Source organism: Sinohyriopsis cumingii, chromosome 4, assembly GCF_028554795.1.
Source record: "Sinohyriopsis cumingii isolate HCF-2022 chromosome 4, ASM2855479v2, whole genome shotgun sequence".
Taxonomy (NCBI): domain Eukaryota; kingdom Metazoa; phylum Mollusca; class Bivalvia; order Unionida; family Unionidae; genus Sinohyriopsis; species Sinohyriopsis cumingii.
Window position 1 is genome coordinate 80,121,272 of NC_142964.1, and position 20,764 is coordinate 80,142,035.

At 36.1% G+C, this 20,764-nt stretch overlaps 1 protein-coding gene across 3 annotated transcripts in view; it reads right to left on the reverse strand.

Moving 5' to 3' along the window:
* The window catches only part of LOC149801528 (lim and transglutaminase domain protein ltd-1-like), a 77,491-nt gene extending 57,016 nt beyond the window's left edge, over positions 1-20,475 (reverse strand). For 2 of the 3 annotated variants that reach the window (XM_089955706.1, XM_089955707.1), the window contains exons 1-2: positions 20,241-20,475; positions 12,072-12,228 (exon numbers count right to left, since the gene is read on the reverse strand). The gene's annotated coding sequence lies outside the window, so the exon portion shown is untranslated. Of the gene's footprint in view, positions 1-12,068; positions 12,229-20,240 lie in introns of all 3 variants that reach the window. The other variant, XM_089955704.1, reaches the window with a different exon arrangement.
* Between the last annotated feature and the right edge of the window lie 289 nt (positions 20,476-20,764).

The following is a 20,764-nucleotide window of genomic DNA, read 5'->3' on the forward strand; positions in this document are numbered from 1 at the left end:
TGGTATGACTCGGCCGGGATTCGAACACACGATCTCCCGCATTCGAGTTGGATGCTCTAACTATTTATGCTACAGGAGCGTTCCAATGAAATATAATTCACTTTATGAACAGATAAATAAGGTTTTTTTTTCCGGACTGGTTTCCAAATGACTGTGAATTTTAACATACTAGTAGTGAAATGTTAGTTTACCGTACTAAGCGCAGTCAAATCTTACAGGTCACCATTAGCTTTTGTCTGGCAGGCTATTATTGAATATCAAATGAGACAGAATTTGGATACATATCAACAAGCTTTGTTCATAACGGTTCATTTTACTGTTGCTTTCATTGAAACGTCAGTCTCAGCAGCTGATTCGTTCGATGTTTACCATAATATTACACTCAATCGCTGTGTCTGTAAATGGCGCCTGAATATAACGGTTATGTATATACAGATTTAACAGTATAGTAATGTATGAACCTTTTAAGGAAATTATTTTATTCAGGTGTCAGTTTGGCAACTGAAGTTTTTTAAAAGGAAAGTATGTTACGCTTTATATTGGAAACATATGTATATATTTCAGAATCAAAATGTCTTGGCGAATTATTCCTACATAGCCACCGTTTCCAAAGGGATGTAAAGGGAGAGAACTATATAGTCTTTCGAGCGATATTGTATTAGTATTGTTTTCTTCATCCACTTGTACTAGTAATTGTATTCTGGAACCACTTGTACTAGTGCTGAATTTTGCATCCACTTGTACAAGTAGATGTATTGTATTTTGGAACCACTTGTACTAGTTTTGTAATTTGGATCACCTTGTACTAGTGTTGTATTTTGGATCCGCTTTGTACTCGTGTTGTATTTTGGATCCACACGTACTAGTATTGTATTTTGGATCCACACGTACTAGTATTGTATTTTGGATCCACACGTACTAGTATTGTATTTTTGATCCAATTCTTGGCCCTTCTTTCGACACTTTCATTTCTTCACCTTTCACGTTTCTGTTTCCTTTTTTTGTAAGCCAAATACATTCTATTTGTATTTTTTATTTGTAACGAAATTTTGACATTCGCTGCATATACTAATACATTCTGTGGTACGTGTCATTACGTAATGTCTCCCTTACGCATGCTGTACTGACGTAATTTACTCCTTTACATTGCAGTATATTACTGCAGTGTTGTAATATCTGCCCGGCAGATCGTTCCACAACACAGCATTTAAAAATACTGTGTCATACCCTCTAGTTAATTTCCTTTAATATTTCAGCATATCCCTGTAGACACCGTATGAAAGAAGTCATATTCAAGAGTACACGATCATTAACAGTTCATATTGCATTTATACGTGTGCATAGTCAACATATTCGTTTGATACCGTCCATTTTATGTACTTAGTATATATATATATATATATATATATATATATATATATATATATATATATATATATATATATATATATATATATATATATATATATATATATATATATATATATATATATATATATATATATATATCACTGATGCTTTTTTATTTTAGAAGGCATTTTATTACTGCTGTCTTTCACCTGGATGATCTATGTGAACATAAACAGACATTGTTTCCTTGTTGTATAGAAAATAATTCTACTGAGCGTTTTTCATTTTATGCCATAATTATCACAGCGTGTTTTTATTCCTTTATAAGCTTTCTCACCCGAAATGGACAAGAAATATAGTCCACTAAAAAATAATTTATTTACAAGTTACAAATAGTTTCTTTTCTTTCACATTTTTGTGTGAAATGATTCGCTTCCGCTTTGTATTTCTTTCTCTTCAATTTGCAACTGTATTTATTTCTATCCAAATATTTGTCTCCTTCTAATGTACAGGCAATTCAAGTGCATATCTACGTGACATATTTGTCAGTGGTGGTCACGTCTGTACATGAACAACGCTCCGGTGGCCGGGTGGTCAGAGCGTCCGCCTTGGATGCGGGAGGTCGCGGGTTCGAACCCCGGCCGAGTCATATCAAAGACTTACAAAAATGGTACTAACAGCTGCCTCGCTTGGCGCTCAGCATTAAGAGGTTAGTGTTAGAACTGGTCGGCCTGGTGTCAGGATAATATTGATTTGGTGGGATATCATGATACATGTCTGCGGCATGATGCCCCAGTGCTAGACATCACTGTAAACTGTCACACTGCAGACATCGTAGAGATATGACTGACAAATTGTTAAAGCTACGTTAAAAATCTAAATAACGCACACACACACACACTATGCATGAACACTGTCACCTCATTTTTATCGGCGAGTGGCCGAGTAGTCTAAAGCGCTCCTCGCTCACTGCCATCTCGCCTGCCTGCGTGGGTTCGAGGCTCAGGCTCGGCTAACGTGTGTAAGTGGGAAAGCCTGCCATGGTTCTTCCCGGGGTTTTCCAGGGTTCTTCCTCCACCAGTTATACTGGCCGCCATGTATAGCCTATCTTGTGCTGAAAAATGGCGTTAAACCCTACAACAACAGTAACATTTTCATAGATATTACTCTTCACACATAAAATACTGTCAGAGTTTAAGACGATGAAAGATGGTCATACATAATTTTGACTCGTATCTAATCACTCAAATTCAACCGATCGGAACCACTTCTTGGTCGCTTTTTCCATGCCAGGTTGAAACCCCGATCTGGAATACAATGTTTGTCATAAGTCTCCATTAAAACAGCTTGGAACACAGAACATGTCGCACATGGGTTTTGCATCAGTATTTATTGCACAGCTTTTTATACGTGGCAATCCTATGACAAGCAGAACTGCTGACATAATGCTGAACAAAATTAAAACTATAAGAACTTCGAAAAGTCGAGGTACTAAGGATCCAACTTGTTTTTTTCCAGTGTTCGCTTTTTTCGAGGTTGCAAGGTTCGCTCACCTGTGAATCATATATATCTGGACTTAGCAAGCCATTGGAATTTTATCAGATATTGAAGAGACTGATGATAGAGTTATCGAAGGTCTTCAAGATTAAACACGAACACGCGTAGTTCTGTGAGTAACGACAGCATGTATGACCTACGACAACCGTACAAAAATATCACTACAGCAAAATGGAAAAATTCTCATTCTACTCTTCTCTAAACACAAATAATGTCCTCTTATTCATCCTGTACAAATGCAAAGGTACCCTGAATAATAGAAACTAAGACAAATAAATGTATTTGCATTGTAAGTATCTGTGTTATAGATTGTGTATTTGTAAGACCTACCTGATGAAGGTGTATTTCGATCATGCAATGAATGCAGTCAGTGGAATATCGATACTCGAATGCAGGATTATGGTTTTCTCGGTCATTACTGCTTCAAGGACTATCTTAGGTCTGAATACCCCTTGAGTTCTCTGCTCATGCGCTGTAAATTTTATTCGACGTTTTGCTTCACAACAGTTTGCCTAGGTAAACATGTTTTTCAAATATCATATATTGTGATTGATTTGCACCTTTCAAAGGCCTTTGTCGGATAGGAAATCGATCAGGATTTTATTTCACAATTATAACTATGTTAAACTAAACATTCTGCGAACCTGCTTCGGTTATCTTTGGTGGGGGTTTGTTTTTTTCGTCGGTGGTGTGTGAGCTTAAGGTTGGTAACAATACGCAACTGGGTCAAATTTAGGAATGTCATTCTTTTGAAATGTCGATCACTGTAGTGATGTCAAGGTAATGATGCTTCACCTTTAGAATGTTCCCTTTTAAGATCATTTTATTAAGTCTTCTATCTGGGAAACAAAATAGAATGTCAGAAAAATGAAGAGCACACAGTCTCTGAGAAACCATGTTAGGTCAAATCCTAATATCGCCTGATCACATTCCGAAAATTAACTGGCAGGAGAAATGTTGCGAAAAATTATCACATTAATATGCTATCGCCTCTCTCGCGTCCCGACATTATGCAAATAATGAAAATAGGGTCTGTCGTACTGTCGGCGACAAAGGATTTTCAACTGCAAGGAAAGGAGTTGTCAATAGCAACATTTTATATGACGACTATAATATATACTAAATACCACAATAATCGATCCAAGACTATGAGACAAGATGCAGTCAGACTTTGTCATACACAGAATCCAGATTAACGTCGAACGGACAATAAAAATAATTTTAAAAAATACCCTCCCCCCCCCCCCACAAAAAAAGCATTGTAGGAACTTAATGAGTGTATAGTACAGGTGTCTTCAGTTCAGGTAAGGAGAATTAAGAAGCCGTCGTTCATCTCGTTTTTCTCAAGAAATTAAAGCAAATTTTACGTTGCACTATCTCGAGATTTCAGCAACAGACCAAATTAGCTTTATAATTTCATCCGCAGTTTAGTATCTACATTATATATTAGAGGACTGTTCTGTAGAACCCTCAGAACCCACCCCCACCCCCGCACGGCCAACGTCAACTTGAGGGATCGGACAATTACTTCATTTCCCACAGAATTTAGTGCTAATATTTTCAAAAAAACAAATAATTTTTACATTAGATTGGTGCACAAATTACACATCCTTCCATTTATTATAAAAAGTTTTTCACCCTTAAAATACAGGCGCTTTGTAGCATATGTTATATTTTTGAACCTCGTACTCTTAAAGGGGTGTCTCCCTTGTCTGCACCTAATAACACAACCTCGCACCAAGAGTCCATGTGATATTTGGTCACACGTAAATTAAATACAGCATATAAAAATAGAAGTAAATATTGTGTTGTCGACTATATTACATAGTTTAAAGGTTCTGAAATGTATAATGGAAAAAATTAAATCCATTTACTATCCAATGGGTGCGTCTCAGAATATTTAGTACTGTATTTTTACTCCATACCAGTAGACTGTGTGAAGTGTGGAATTGTGAATTGTATTGAACCTTAAAGTTGAATGCATTGAGCATTAAAATGTTATCGCATTTAAGCCAGAAAAGTCTTTGTGAAGGGTCACTTCGACCTTTCTTCTAACCCCCACCCCTCGTGTCAGTGTTAAAACGAAAGGCAAGAATTTATGACTGAGTGAGATTTGATCAAGGGCATTGCTTCGCTGTCCTGAGAATGTAAACATTTGAACTATCAACCATAACCGCTTGATAACCCATCTCAAATTATTATTTTCAAAGGGATATACCTCGTAGTTCACATATTCTATGATGTCTAAATCTGACGGAAGAAATTATTATCTTGGAGAAAATTTAGGAAGCGCTGCCTACCATTGAGCAGAATAAATTATGGAGTACACTTTAGAAGCAATGTGAATTTAAAGTGACGACCTTAGTCGGAATTCTTTAGCTTTAATTTCGTGAGAGAGGAGTGGTTTTGGCTCCGGGGGAAGTCTAAAGAGAACAGTGCTTTCCTCGTTAAACAAGAAGGGACCAGGTGGCTGTCTTGTGAGAACAGCCTTAAGGTACGCAATTTAATTTCCCACGTAATTTTCTATTTTTTGTATTGTTTGTTTTATGCAAATATGTTTGCTATGACTAGGTTCCACATTATGGAAACGTGTTGATGCTAGAGTTGTTATGCAATTTATTTTATTTAATTTCATGGAAATGTGTTGATGCAAGAGTTGTTATGCAATTTATCTTTTAGTTTTACAGTTATCATTTCATTGATAGAATTGATTGCATGCGATCCAAAATTTCATATGTTGGATTTCATAGGGTTACATGAAATAATTTCTTTTGTCTGTTAGGACGATACTGATTATCGTGAGTTAACGATAATTACCTATTTATGTTTGATTTTGTAATGTTTAAACAATCTTGTAGGTTAGAGATTGCTGTGAGTTAGAACTTGTGAATTTCATGCAATAGTAATCGAACATGTAGTAGCATAGGTAAATGACTACTGTAATGTTCGATAGACGCTCACGTGGTAATTTATGACCAGTCGCTGCGAAGTGAGGGCAATGTTCTACCGTACTAAGTCAGAATTTACACAGTGCGTGGATAGCTAGTATGCTTCTGAGTAAAGAAGTGAGGGAATTTTATGTCCGTGTAGAAAGCGGTACATACAGAGATTTAGGGGTAATTTTGTCCTTTAAGGAACAGCTTTCAGGGAGAGAGACCGGACAGTACAAAAACGGAAGTCCGAGAAGAAGAAAAAGGCCGAGGTCAGAATAAAGGATTAGGAAGTCCAGGAAGGGATGAAACATACATAATAGGAAGTCGAGGAAATAGGAAGACGTTGATACACGCACGTAAACAATGAGCTCTTTTCACCACTCTTTATTATGATGGAATAAATACAAATTGGACACTGCAATTAAATTCTGTTGACATAGTTTAGATTGAATTGGAATTGTCACATTTAATTTGTTTTGATTAAATTTGTTATTTTTCTTGTCTACGGGGGCTCGTATTGCTTTATTTCTTCCCAGTATTCTTGCTCAGTTCTCTGTTGAAATTCTGGTCTTTTTTCACTCGCATCGGGCTATAACATTGAGGTAGGTCTTCCTTTAGATAACGCAATCCAAATCCAATTAACCACCCCTCTTATTAAGAGGGCGATGTTGCTGACTGGTTCTCTGGCTGTGAAAAAATTAGTGGTCTGATACATTCTACAATTCGGCGAGAAACCGCAACCCACATATCTGTACCCTTTGTCTTCCTATCCTGCACGTTTATATTTATCAGAATATGAAATAGAAGTTTCGAAATGTGCCCGGTATCAATTTGGGAAATTGTTTCTTTGTTCCAAAGCGATAAAAAACGATAGTGATCAAAGCGCCATAGCGAGCAAACGCTGATAGACTAGGTGACTATGGCTATGTCGCAGTGCGACGAGGTTATGACGCAATCAAACAATAATGTTACTTGGTGCAAAGGGATATGAGGAATACAACACTCGTTTGTTTTTAGTTAGCTCAATCGATTCATTGATTATATTTTACCATATACGTTTCAAAGAAAATTACTTAAGCCAGATCGTTTCAGCAGTGGTACCTATGACGTGATACGCAACTGAAAAATGTGTGTACGACTGTTAAATGGATACTAAGTCCTTCGCAGTAATTGTTTTCTCTGTTCGTCGACACTAATTTCCCTGCTTGTTCCTTATTTTGGTTATTTACAGTGAGGTACGGGGTTATTTATTCTCGTGATCTCTAATTTATGCGGAATTTCGGAACTGACCTTCGGCTGCACGAGTTATGTAAAAAAATAACTGTTCAAAACACAATGTTTGCTTTTTTGTTATAAAGAAACCAATTTTTACACATTATTTTCATCTTTGATGTCATATTTTTTCACAGTGAATTTTTATTCATTAAAATCTGTTACAGCTGTCACAGGCAGGGAATCTAGTAGACTATTAAAGAACTTATTTAGCAGTGACCTATAATTTCTTCTGCTTCATATGCATATTAAACGAAACTCTTCAGCTTGATATCTCTTATATTCGTTTCACAAAAGTTTCTGTTTCTTTCTAAATGAATGTCACTGTTCATCTTACATGTAACTCTTGGTAGGGCCGAAGCAGATCAAGTGTTGACGTGGGGGGGGGGGTGTGTGCAAAATTTCACAAGGTCTCTGACTTTCCACGAAAGACCACCGAAGCAAAAGTCTATGTGACTATTTACTCAAAGTGGGCATACTAACCAATAAACACGCGCAAGAATAAAACGATGGTCTAATTTCTAGTAACAAGTGACTGTACATTTGTGTTTGTTTTGTTTTTTTATTTGTTGGGGTTTCTTAGTGGAGAGGCGGACCCCCGTAACCCCGCTACCTATCCGGCACTGCTGGGCACATTACTGTGTCAAAATTATGTGTAGTTTTATTCAGGACTCTAACTTGTACTGATCATCTATAATCAAGATATTAAACAGTTAGTTTTAGTTTTTGTACACTGTTAAAAAAGAGTATATTTTAAGATATTAAGACTAGATTGCGTAGAATCTATAAATAGTTGTTGAGGCGTTTACGAACATTAATAATAATATTAATAATAAGACATGTTTACTAGTTTGGGGTTATTTCCCATTGGAGGGTTTATGTCAGGTGGGTTCTTAAAAGAATTAAGCTACTTCCATTGGATGATTAGGTCACATGAAGAAATATTTGAAAATATTAGATTGAGTATTAAGATCTCTCACGTGGAGTATATTGCTACATATAGTCATAATATACTCTTGAATGTGTATATTAGGACAAAAACTGAGCAATCAGATTCATTGCTTTTTTTTAATTCATTCCTATTTCGGATTCTTTTTTCTTATGTTGAAATCAGTCTCCAGACGTGTTTAATATTGTGTGTTTAGATAATTTGAGTAGAAAATAGTTGTGGGATTAATGTTAATTATGGAAAAGAACTCTGGATAATGCCATTGTGATACATGCATTCGAGGATGTGAAAATCATTTGGAACATTCAATGCATTTTGACCTGAATAGAACTTGTAAGGATTATTTTAGATTCCTCTTCCATTTTCATTGTGCAACTTTGATAGTTAACTTATTTGTTAAGGTTTACAAAACTTTATGGTTTTTCTTCTTTCTGTTACTTAGTATATGATCATAGATTCGTACCAGAAATTGGAGTCTCGTCTGGGATAAGAATTTCAGACACATTTCAGAAAAATTCAACTTGATTTTGAAACTTTAAATATTTTTTTCTTCCTGGAAATTACTTTGTCCCTTGTCGTTTGATTTTATATAATGAACCAATTTCATCTAAGGTGGATAGTTTTGTGTCCAGTCAGACCCAGGATAGGTTGGAATATTGAAGGAAAGCCGAGTTACTGAAACTTGCCAACTACCAAATTCTTAAATAAAATCGTCCTTGTTAAGACAGTAAAATACAATATTTTGATCAATAATTTGGTGGAAAAGGACATTGTTATGCAAGTGCCTTGGGGTTAACTAGTAAGTTTCTATCTAGCTCTGAAATGAAATTAAATGCCCAGGCGGAAATAGAATTAAGAACACTTCAGCTTCATAAAGAAGAAAAAATAAATGGAAATGAAAATGGAAACGCAGAAAAAAGAGAGGGCGACAAATTCAAAAAGAAGAAAGAAATTCCAACGCAAATTCAGAAGAATAAAGAGAAAGTCGAATTAAAATGGAAGAAAGGGAAAGGGACGAGGGGCAAACGCAAATGCAAATTGAAAAAGAAGAAAAAGGAAGAGAAAGAAAAATTTACATTAAGAAGGAAGAAAGAAAAAGGGAAGAGCGACAAAATTAAAATGCAGATGCAACTGCAAATGCAAAAAGAAGGAGAGATGGAAAATGAAATTGAAAATGCAAAAAGACGAGATGGAAATGCAATTAACATTAAAATAATTAGAACTGACAAGCAAAAATGATTCCCTCACGAAAGTTCATGTTTTGACCACATAATATTAGATTAGTACCCCCATTTAAAGAAAAAGATGTAGATCAATATTTTCACACTTTGGATTTTGAAAACATACAGGAGAATTTATAAAGGCCAATATAACAGTGGAGTTTGTTATTACATAGGCTACTTATTGGCAAAGCTTATACTTCACTGTCAGTAGAAGCACGTGCTGATAACGACTTAGTCAAGTAATGTATCTTGAAGGGTTATGAGCTGGTACCTGATGCATGTCGACATAAGTTGAATTACAAAAAAGAAAAAAACCAAACCCATGTCAAGTTTGCTAGGGAAAAAGAACAACTATTTGACATGTGGTGTGCATCTAAAAAAGATTAATAAAGATTATGACAAACTTAAACAACGAATATTAGTCGATGAGTTTAATAAGTCCGTCCACAGTGACGCCAATATTTACTTTGATCAACACGATATATACACTTCGGAGAACGCTACTCGTACAGCTGACGACTATGTCTTGAGTCATAAAGTTGCATTTGTCAATACGTTTTCTTCTCAGCAGGTTCTCAGTAATAAACCGATTCAGTCTCTTAATAGTACTTATAAATTTCAATCTAGCACAACTTATAAGAAAAAAGCATATGATAAAGCTGATCGGAAATCCGCGTCTCTTCCTACGGGCATTAATTGCATGACAATAGGGCACGTTTTTCCTAATTGCTTTAAGTTACAAATAATAAGCAACATAATAAGGACAGAGCTGTGCCAAATGCTCTTGTTTCTCAGATTTCAAGGTCATAGTCATTTATTGGAAACAATGCATTTGTTGGCTAAACCCCATTCGTACTTTGTTAAGGAGTATTATGAACCACTCATGTCAAAAGGTTGTATATCAAGGAACACGGGAGCTTCTCAGTCTTCTATTATCAGGTGATTTGCTTTGTCTGAGAATTCTTATTCTACTAAAAGTGTTCTTGTTCAGGGAGAAGAGTGCGGCTTTATTTAGATTCAACTCCATAACGTTAAGTTAACATCAGACTTAGTTTCGGAACCAGTGACGATTGGTGATGTGATTTCTTTGCCCATTGAGTGTGTTCCCTTAGTGCTAGGCAATGACGTAACTGGAGATAAGGTTGTGGTTAATCCACTTGTAACTGACAAGCCTTGTATGGATCAGAAAGTTTATCCTCTTGCAAATGAAACCCCTGATTTATACCCTTCTTGTGCAGTTACTAGATCTTTGTCAAAAAGAGCTCTTAAGAATGATCAGGAAATTATTCCTTTGGCTGACACATTGATTAGCCAAGATTTTAATTAGGTGGCCTTTGCTCCAAGTATTGATCAGTCAAAAAGTATTGATCACAGTGATCCTATTTTACCACTCATTCTCTCATTTCTAATAAACGTGACAAACGAAAATCACTTGTCATCGAACAGGAACAAGATCCTGAAATATTCTGTTTGTTTTAGAGGGCTATTAGCAAAACAAAGCAGTAAAGGTACCAACTTGCTATTTTGTGAAAACCTAATGAGAAAATGGAGACCACCTGAAATACTCACTGGCGACGAGTGTTCACTGAGCTATCAAATTATTGTTCCTGAATCGTATAGACAAAAATGGTTGATTGCGCAGGCTCCTTCTCTAAGACCAGGTCAGGAAACCAATACTTGTTGACCATAATGTGTGCGTCCACAACATTTCCAAAGGCAATTCCTTTACGAAATATTAAGACTAAAACGATAGTAAAAGCCCTGATAAATCTTTTGTACCTTTTGGCCTTCCCAAATCGGTCCAGTCTGATCAAAGTTCTAACTTCATGCCAGGGATCTTCCAGCAAAAGTCGGTTAAAGGCCGCACACAACTACCGTATTACAGCCACCTCTCCTAAACAGCCGAACGTTTCAAATTCCACAGTCCTAGCTAAAGAATGTTTGCACAGTATATATTGTTCGTGTTTCTTTCTTATTATACCTTGTTCTAATAGTCTTGAAGTTTTGTTTTATCTGCGAATAATACAATTTGTCTTATAATTTTACATTGGAATATTTTCGTGCTTTCAGTATTGGTACTGATTACAATGAATTGTGTACATTGAAGAGACGTTTGTAAAGATTTCATACGCGCGGTAACTTTAAGGAAGCACAAAAGCTGACAGGTGGCGCTGAATCAAATGCAAATGTCCATGTTACAGTTGTAGAGCTGCTTGTCCCGATTTCTGGGTTCGTGTTTTCTGTTGTTTGTTTTGGGGGAGTTTTTCGAGGTCGCAGACCCATGTATGTTGCACAATTGGATACAGTTGGTCACTCGACTGATATCAAGTTTTCCAAAGACTGATGTTTGAGTTATTAAGATTTTCCTATATCGAAGTACTGAGACCATTGAAAACACGATTATTATATCTGTACAGATGAACTGAAAAATGTTCCTTCTTCTCTTTTGCTAATAATATCTCATTATTCACCCTATACAATACAATGGGCGCAGAGGAATGGAAAACGATTCAAATATATTATATATGTACTCGCTGATAAGTCTATTCCAACCACAACATAGATCCTGATCTGCTATATCATAATGCGCCTGCAGATCAGGGTCTATGTTGTTTCTTCTACTGATTAATTCAAAGAAACTGTACATACCCAAATCTTCCGGCGCTTTATGCGCCGGCAGATCTGGGTCTGTGCCGTTTGCAGTTGGGCTCGTATAAACGAGTATAGTATGGTATGCAATTGTATTAAAAGAAAATATGTTCTTTTGTGTGTATTCTTATGACCTACCTGAGGAGAATGAATGTTAGGCAGGCAAGTGTTGTAGTCAGTCGAACAATCGGATCGCAAGTGTACAGTTTTCTCAGTGATTACTGCCTGTGTTTCTTTCCTTGGTCTGAATTCCTTGCCGCCTCTATTCAAGAACTGCGGATTTTACGTAGTGGTGCTGTTTACATTTAAAAAACAAAACAAATTCAACTTGTGAGTTATAATTATTTTTGACATTTGCCTTTACAAATGTTTGCATCGGTAATTATACGTCTCAAATAACACATACTGTATTTAACTCGACCTTTCCGAAGGTCTTTTTCAGGTCGAAATATATTCAGCTTTTGTGTAACAATTACAGCAACAATACTCAAAACATTATGCAAACCTGCTTCGATTTTCATTGCCCTGAAGATAAGCATAGACACGTAGCTGTGACCTAATTATGGAATATCATTCTCTTCAATGGTCCATCACTGTAATCCAAGACGGGTCCAGAAATATCGTTGCGGGTGGGGTGGGGGTGGAAAGACAATACCAGTAGGCGATGGGTCTGTGTTGTCCAGTAGAGAAAGTTGGACGTAGAGGTGGGCAAAGTTGGACGTAGAGGTGGGCAGGGTAACCACCACTCACTCCCTTCATCCTCTTCATCTCCTTTCTTTGCCTTACCATCCACTACCCACCGCCGATTTGTGGTTCACATGTAGTTGTACTTGACGAAAAAGACTATAGATGTTATGAAAAACAAAAAGCAACTGACTGATAATCCAATCTCAGTTGTCTGATGCACATTATGTCTTTCAGTTCTGAACCATCACACGCCTCTTCGTGTTGTTTTTGAATGTTGCTCTTTTTGGGGGTGGGGGTGGGGGTGGGTTATAGACTTGGCATTGGTAAAATATTAGTGAAATAGACCAGAAACCAACGATAAGAGGGAAAAAGGATGAATTGTTCCCATTTGAATAATATATATTAAACTTATCCGTGCTGAAAGAAAATGAACGTCAGAAAAATAAACCATTGGTGTTTGTGAAATCATATTGAGATAAATTGCAATATCCCCTCACTGACTTCCAAAAATGTACTAGCAGAAGAAATGGTATGTAAAAAGCTCATGTAAAATTATCCTGGCCTCTCCCAACTCTAACTATTATACAAAATAAAGAAACAGAGTCAATCGGACTGTCTCCGTCAAACACGGTTAGACTGGTTGTCTTTAGATGCAAGGTAAATAAGAAAGTAACTTCTACAAAATCACAGCAGGATGGGATTCGGTCAATACCCACATTTCGTCATGACGACCACATCATGTACCAAGTATTACAAAAGTCCTTGACTCACTGGAAGACGAGTTCCGTTTGCAGAACTGTCTCGTATATAGCAGCGACCATGTGTGAATTTCTGGAAAACAACTATTAAGCATAACGGGAATGTTCGGATGATGACTATGATTATACACCAAATTCATAGAAATCCATTAAAGTTGTGGGACTAGATGCGGTCACACAATTCTGTGAAGAACGGACGCACATACAAACTGACGGACATGAAAACTATACAAACTCCACATCATAGACGCAGGGGTGCCAAAACAATCAACAGATGAAGATAGCGAACAAGTAGTGATTCAGTGCGTCTGTGTCGTAATGAATTGAAGTGATGGAGCGATGACACAGGAACGCGATCAAACAATGATGGTGTGATGTTATGAAACAATGGGAGAGAGGAAGAAACACGATGATTTTCAAGGTGAACAAATTTAAACTAGACTTTTAAAATATACTCTGAATCTACCTCCCGTTTGTTTGTAACCCCTACCGATTTAAAAACCGAAAATCACAAATGAGATAAAAGATGCACAGAACTTAGTTCCTTTATTAATTTATAATTTAAAAACTGATTATGCCCGGGGGGGGCGGGGCGAACACTGTTATCGTCTGCGCGTTTCACTCCAAACGAAAGTTTTCAGTGTAAAAGACGACCATGCTCGCCGATCATTTCCAGTTCCTGGACAAGTTCATGCCCAGCAAAGGGATGTATGCAAGACTACACATGTACACATAGAAGGAAAATAATATGTCGTCTTTTTACAACGCCGAATCACGCAAAAGAAATAATGACACCAACAAATTTGCCTTTCACGTGAATTTAACAAGCCAGGTAATTATATGTTCATGTGTCCATATAACTTGAAACATTATGGTAATTTACGGACTTATCTGGCAGTTCCCGAATAGGATGAACTATGTCACACGGTTGTCTGAGTAAAACAGACTCGCCCATAGTGTACGCAATTTGGCCCCTTGTTACTATGGAAAGTCCGTTAGCCTGAAAGGCGCAGAGGATGTCAGTATTAGGGCCACTCTGGTCATAGTCAGGATAGAAATTATAAATAGATGAATGAATTGTCTAATTATATGCACTTTTTATCACAATACTGATTTCCGTAATTGAAATCGGTAAAGGGGTACAAACAAACGGGGAGGTATATTCAGACTATAGCAATACTGTAGACAGTACGTAAAACGCAATTAAAAGATAATGTGCACAATTGTTACACAAATGGCACGACTAAGTGCCCAAATTATTGTTTTTTCTGTTTCTGCGAACTAATTGTCCATGTCAGTCGATTATAGATACTACATTGATTTAGTGTGTATACTCGCTTAAAAGTCACGCTGCAAAATGCAGAGACCCATATTTAACGTTGCATAATACGCCAGCAGGTTAGGGTATGTGCAGTTTGTTAAATGAAAATTGCAGAATAAACAACATAGACCCTGATCTGCGGGCGACTTAAGTGACATGTAGCCGGTTTCAATACTTGCCACGAAAGAGCATGATTCAACATAATTGTGATAGTTTTCGAAAATAGAGACCGTGTATTTGTTGCGGTATGGCAGTGATTTTATCCCAACTCCTTGTACACAATGATTTATTTACAACACAAATAAAGTACTTCATATTTTGAAGTAAAGCTGTCCCACAATGAGTTATAATGTCGTGTTTTCTGTGTAGTTTTAGTCACTCAGGAGGTGTCATGTGTCTTTAACTATGTCCAAGATGGGATGTTTATTGTATCTTCAAAAGTGCATTGTTACGACTCTATGGTCTTAAAACAAGTAGCAAGAAAGAGCATGACCAGCAAGTTTTGTCTAACTGAAAATATAATTTATTTTCCTAAAATACAAAGTGAAAGAATTAAAAATAACTTACTGTATGTTGAATGAATCCTAAGGTTCTACATGTTCTACTAATTCCAAATATTTCGAATAATCTGAATAAGTTCCAAAGGTATTCCAAATGATAGTCAGTAACGTACTGATGTGTCAACAATACAGAAGAACCACTATGTTATAATCCATCCCAAAATGTCTTTTAAGAATTTCACAGTAATCCAGTGACAGCTCTAAATTCGAATTGTCTATATGTGATTTACAACTGTTATAGCCATATAGTCTTTAAATGAATGTTATAGTACTGTAATTACAACGAATGATTAAATTAAATAAATGAATCAGTCCGCTCAGTATAACTCTCAAGACTGATAGTACTACTAAAAAGGCCCAATTCTATGAAATAATTCTATTGTATACAATTCCAATAAGCATTAGAGAGACTGCAATACTGGGCTTCAATGAACAATGAATCATGTTAGTATTTCGAAATCACTGCATCAGTAAACAGAAGATCTGTTCTAACACCGACTAATCAAAATTAGGTCAACTTGGTCTTTCACTAGAACTCGTGTCATTGTCGGATCAAGTGATTTATACTTGTACTTATAGTACGACTCAATCTTAGAGCTTTATGAATGAATCTATGCATTTTAATACATGACTCATCTTGAAAGTGCAAACTATGATGATAGGAAATTGGTTTTAAATATGCATTAACTAAATGACCCTTCCAAAAACAATTATTATTGTGAAAATAGTACATATAATATAGATATACATAACAGTATATGAGATGGGATGCTTAATGTATCTGTAAAAGTGTATCTGATATGAAACGTTTAATGTCTCTTTAAAAATATATTAGAGCTGGGATGTTTAATGCATCTTCTAAAGTGTATCCAAGATGAAAAGTTTATGTATCTTTAAAAGTGTATTATAGCTGGGATGTTTAATGCATCTTCTAAAGTGCATCCGAGATGAAAAGTTTAATGTATCTTTAAAAGTGTATCCGAGATGGAAAGTTAATTGGATCTTTAAAAGTGTATTAGAGCTACGATGTTTAATGCATCTTCTAAAGTGTATCCGAGATGAAAAGTTTAACGTATCTTAAAAATTGTAATAGAGATGGGATGTTTAATGCATCTTCAAAAATGTATCCGAGATGAGCTGTCTAATGTATCTTTCAAAGTGTATCAGAGATGAGATGTTTAATGTAAATTTAAAAGTGTACATGAGATGAGTTTGTCCGAGATGTCTAATGTATATTTCAAAGTGTATCAGAGATGAGATGTCTAATATATATATTCAAGGTGTAACAGAGAAGGGATGTTAATATAAGTTTAAAAGTGTATCCGAGATGAAGTGTCTAATGCATCTTTAAAAACATATCTGAGATGAGATATTTTTGCAAATTTATTTAAAACATGCATTGCTCCATCTTATGTCATCTGTTTCTATGCTTTTGGCTTGCTTTTCGCATTCTTCTTTGGATGGAGTATGAGAAATCATTTCACAAAAGTCCTAAAGATTTTCTTTACGGGGTGAACGCAGTAGAACAAAATAAATGGCCTAAAGATACGAAAATATTATTAAATACTGGTTTCAGATTTTGAATTCCAATTATACGATGTATATTCAAATCATTTTGCAACGAAACAAAATGAGATATATTTATCATCGGGTGGTGGTGGTGGTGGTTTTATCTTTTATTTTATTGACTTAAAAAAATATTATCCTTGGTTAAATCAAAGGTGTAGAAGAAGAGTGTACTTTTCCTTTGAAACATCGACTCCCCGATAATTTTGTTTAGAGCTGGAATTCTCAATATTTATGTATTCACGTACGTCTTGTATTATACAATGTGCAGTCTTCTGTTTTCAACCCTACCTAGATATGTTTGCTGTTTCGAAATTTAAAGTTGAACTTACAAAATGGAGAGGATCATGGCATAGGCTTAAAGCAGAACCCGAAGGATTTGCAAACAAAACAAACATGAGCATAGAAAATGTAAGATTTTTTAATATTTTGGATAATTAATTTCATTTTATGTTTGTCAAACATAACCACTGTATATTCTTTTGCGGAGAAAATACTTACCCAGCAAATTCTGTATACTCTAGTGTTTGTTTAAATGTATAGTACCTTTGACATTTTCGAATGCAGAAGTTATACAGTGAGCTACAGTAATGTTTACAAAGCAGTCATACCTATAAAATATATTAGTGTATGTCAATCGACATAAGCATTCTCCCTTTTTTTAACATTAATCTTCTCCCCTTTGTGTGTGTGTGTGTGTGTGTGTGTGCGTGTGTGTGTTGGATTATTAATGTAGCTTTAACAATTTTCCAGTCATATCGCTACGATGTTTGCAGTGTGGCTGTTTATAGTTATGTCTAACACTGGGGCATCATACCGCAGACATGTTGCATCATGTACCACCCAGTCACATTATCCTGGGACCAGGCCGACCAGTGCCAACACTAACCTCTTACTGACTTAATGCCGAGCGCCAAGCGATGCAACTGCTTCTCTCCTTTTGCTACATCCCGTCAGAGAGTCCTTGACATATGTGCTTTATTTATATACTTTATTCTATATTTAAGCCAATACTAATGCCGTATATACTCATATCAATCCGGTTCAACTGCAAACAGCATGGACCCTTGTCAGCCACAGCATAATGCACAGGCAGATCAAGGTCTATATCGTGTGTTCTACTGCATAGACCAAGACTTTTGTGACGGCAGATTTGGATCTGTGCAGTTAGCAGATGGATTCGACTTATAAGCGAGTATATCTGATAACGATCATAAAACTTTAGGATTTAGTTTGGTTTTGTGGGGTTTTACGCCGTTTTTCAGCACATGGTAGGCTATACCTGGTCAACACTATATTTGGCACAAGAACAACCCAGAAAAAAACCAACGACCCATGCGAAGTTATTGCCAAGCTTTCTCGTATGACAAGCCTGGTCGATCCAAGAAAAGACTGAATATAAATATTTACATTAAATTTCAGTTATATCATAAGTGTAAACTATCGTATATACGCACCTTTAAGTAGAATCAATTGCAAACCGCGCGGACTCTTATCTGCTGTCGCATCCAGCGCCCACATATCTGGATCTATGCAGTTTGCAAGAAGCATTCAGTAGAACAACGACGGCAGACCAGGGCCTCTGTTGTTTGCAATTGGACGTGACTTAACAAGCTAGTTTGTGTTATCTGTGGTTTGAGATATAGTTTGGGACGTGCAATAAAATGTATACGGAGGCAGATGTGGTTCAGCTAATATACAGACTGACATTTCGTAAAGGTCAATATAAACAAGTGTTCCATCAAATACAAAAATTAACACAACAAATTCTTGATTTTCCTCTAAAATTCGTGGATTATGTGACCCAATTCTTAACTTTATTGCACACCTTATTTTGTGCAAAGCCTAAAAGGACATCTTTTCTAACTTTTGGAATTATTAGTATTATGATGCAAGAAAAAAAAGAAAATCGATGTTTTATTAAACTTTTTCTCAAGAATGTCTGGATCCTTAAAATAGCGGTCAATGAATCGTTGGCCACTTTATTGGATTATTGGACAAGAACTTAAGAATGACAAGTAAACAGCGAAGTAACGAATTATATTTCATCTATGGTGGCAGCATAATTAGATTTTTTTGGACAATTTCTTTTTTTTTTTTTGCTATATGCTTTGTAATGAAGCACCATCCATGGTTATCTGGAGCACTTTGGGGTCATTATGCAAGTCTAATATTACGCTGTATCTTTAAAATGTGCAGAACACTTTAAGGCATAATGGGAATTGAACATAGGAAGGGCAAATATGGGGTCATAACGGGGATTTAAGACAGAAATGGCAGTAAGGGCCCATAACGGATCATAACAGGAATTTAATATGTGTGTGGGGGGGTTGGGGGAGGTACTCTAGGTCTCCAGTGACGAATATCACATATATAACATCCAGCACGCCGCGAGTAACGACCAACATCTAGTTCTCTACTATCCAACATTCCACATTATGCCATAAACAAGCAGTGTACTGTGAGCGGTATCAAACGTAGACTATCCCGATTATATTGACAATTAGCTCATATATATTATCGAACATGTCGTATGTTGTGACCAATATCCAGTCATTTACTGTCCAAAACCCTACATTTCGCCATCAACACGCCTTGACCAATACTTAGTCATATGCTATCCAACAGTGTGCACTATACCAACCAATTCCCAATGTACACAATACATCACTTCGTGTGTAGTGACTAACAAACATGCGTGTATAGCGACAAAGACCCCACATATACTATGCAAAACTCCGAATGTTATCTATTATCCAACATCCTACATTATACGGCCAACACGCCATTTTTAGTGACCAATACCCACGTATATTGTCCAATACGCCGTAGTGACCAATACCAACATATACCACCCAATAAGTCGTCTATAGTGACCAATACCTTACGCATAATATCATACACGTAGTTTGGTGGTGTTGGTCATTCTAAACACCATCATATATTTAATTTTATAGATATCTTTCACAATATGTAAAAAAAGTATTAAATGTTTTACTTTTTTTTCACAATTGATGGACTATCTTTGTTGCAATGACGGGGTTGTCTAACGGTGATCAGTTATTCCGGCACGTCTTCAGGAACTCCTTATTATGGAACGTAAGGGTGATATGTTGAATCAATTAGATTTTATGTGCAATTATTAACAGCAGCATCAACAGTATGATTGTCTTTATATGAATGAAATAGATCAATCACAAGCCCTTTCTGTAGATCCTGCTTCCGCTTGTTGTTTTAACCTTGCCAGTACGTACAAATAGCATTGCAAGTGCATTGTTATTGATCAGTGTGTTATAGGAAAGGCTTTTGTCAACTCATATGAATAAAGTTGAAAATACACGAATTCATTGCATTTAATTTTTTAAAACAAAGACGCGTCCTTGATATGTATTCTAAAAAACAAAAGTTCGCTCACCTTCCGCATATATCAGTGACTGAAGCTCGTTCGCTCTTTCCACCACCTTTGTCAGGTCTGATATTCCTTGAGTTTGAAAAAGTGGTATCTAATATTATTAAATACAGTTTAGTCCATATCAGCATACCATACTGATGTATTTGAATGCCCAGCACTTATGGCAAATGAAGTGATTGTATATTTTAGCTGAGATCTACTGTTCATTAATTCACCAGTAAAACAATGTTTACTCTCTTTCCAAGACACAGGTAGAACATACACTGTTGTTAAATCTCGCAATGCACCCCAGAGATTTCTGGGATTTATGGGTTCAACTTAAGACGCTTCAATGAAACGAGTTACCGATCGCGTAAACTACATATCCATGCGGCTTCAGTTCCATAAAAAAAAAATTCATCGTACTGTCAAGTACAAGAATTGTACGTCTCATATATCTTATATAAGACCGATAAATTGTGTGTGTGTGTATATATATATATATATATATATATATATATATATATATATATATATATATATATATA